The following is a 1655-nucleotide window of genomic DNA, read 5'->3' on the forward strand; positions in this document are numbered from 1 at the left end:
TAATAGCGAGGTACTGAAGGTCTTTCCAGTAGGCAAGAGACATGCTAAGACATGTGCTTTATTCACATTGTGGTCAAAGGGGCAGGTGGTAAAAATGAGGGAGACAGGGAGACCAGATGGACCTCATCTCGGGGAGAGCGGATGAGGGCTGGAACTAAGGTGGTAGGGATGAAAAGAGGGTGCTGGGGCTGAGAGATGTTTCTGGATCTACATGGTTTAGTGACCAACTGAAAGAGACACACCAGTGATGACCCTACAGTGTCTAGCCTGGGAGGCTGGGGAGGTGGTGAAAACATTGAATCAGGAAATACATGAGAAAAAGAAGAGGTTTGGGAAGGTAGAGGGCGAGTTCAATTTCAAATACATTAAGTCTGAAGAACCTCCAAGTGGATGACCTTCGCAAGGACATCCAAGTGAAGACACCCAGAGTTACATCATTCTGGATGTCAGAGAGGAAGCAGGATCTAGAATTGTAAAGATATGTAGATTTATACATCATTGCCACTGTTGATCACCACCAGATATCCCTGGCATGGATGGAAGAGTGCCAAGCATTCCTCCTTAAAGAAAAAACAAAAAGAACAGAAAGTGGAGACTATGAAGAAAATGGGGGGAAAAAAAAAAACCACTCTGAGACAGAAAAATAGCACCAGGAGAGAACGCTTGGGTTTCAAGCAGCAAGGGCGCAACCATCCCAAATTCTACAGGAGGGTCAACTAGAACAAGGACTGAAAAGAAGCCACTGGATCTGGCAATTGCGATGGGACCCATGACGTTATTATGAGTGTTTTCAATGGAGTGGTGAGGATAGAAGGGAAAATGAATGGAAAGTGAGGGCATTTGTTCATTTATTCCACAAATATTTATCAAGCACCTATTATATATCAGGCACTGTCCAGGCCTCAAGGATAGGGCAGTAAACAAAACACAGACTCCTGTACTCATGGAGCATGCACGCCAGTATTGTTCACAGACTACTCTTCAAAGAACATTCCCTAAGGGTCTGGGAAGACAAGAGACTAGACAGTTTTTTGAGCAGAAAGGTGAACTCAAGGGAAGTGTTTCTTACGGGCTGGTAAGGCTTGAGCTTGTGGCTAAATCACGATAGATGGAGAGGAGAGGTTGGAGAAGACGGGAGGGAGGAGGTAAGAGAGACAGAGACAGAGGGAGACAATCACACAAAATCCCCTGCAGTTGCGGAGTGGGTGTTTAACCTTGGAAGGGTGAGGGGTCATTTTTTTCCTCCAAGACAGGAAATGATTTGACAGTTCACATCTGACGGCCTCCATTTTCCCTGTAAATGAAGAGACAAGCTGAGAGCAGACTGAAGGAGATGTTAGACAGCAATTTGAGGAAGTGAATCAGAAAGTAGGAAAATAGCCACAGGACACAAAGTCAACCTTAACTTTCAAGCAGAGTTGTATCCAGTTAAGCAACAAGAATATGTAGCGGCTGGGGGCTTCCCTGGTGGCGCGGTGGTTGAGAGTCCGCCTGCCGATGCAGGGGACGCGGGTTCGTGCCCCAGTCCGGGAGGATCCCCCACGCCGCGGAGCGGCTGGGCCCGTGAGCCGTGGCCGCTGAGCCTGCGCGTCCAGAGCCTGTGCTCCGCAACGGGAGAGGCCACAGCAGTGAGAGGCCCCCGAAGCGCAAAAAAA

This window comes from Lipotes vexillifer, unplaced genomic scaffold (genome assembly GCF_000442215.2).
Source record: "Lipotes vexillifer unplaced genomic scaffold, Lipotes_vexillifer_v1.1 scaffold384, whole genome shotgun sequence".
Lineage (NCBI taxonomy): Eukaryota > Metazoa > Chordata > Mammalia > Artiodactyla > Lipotidae > Lipotes > Lipotes vexillifer.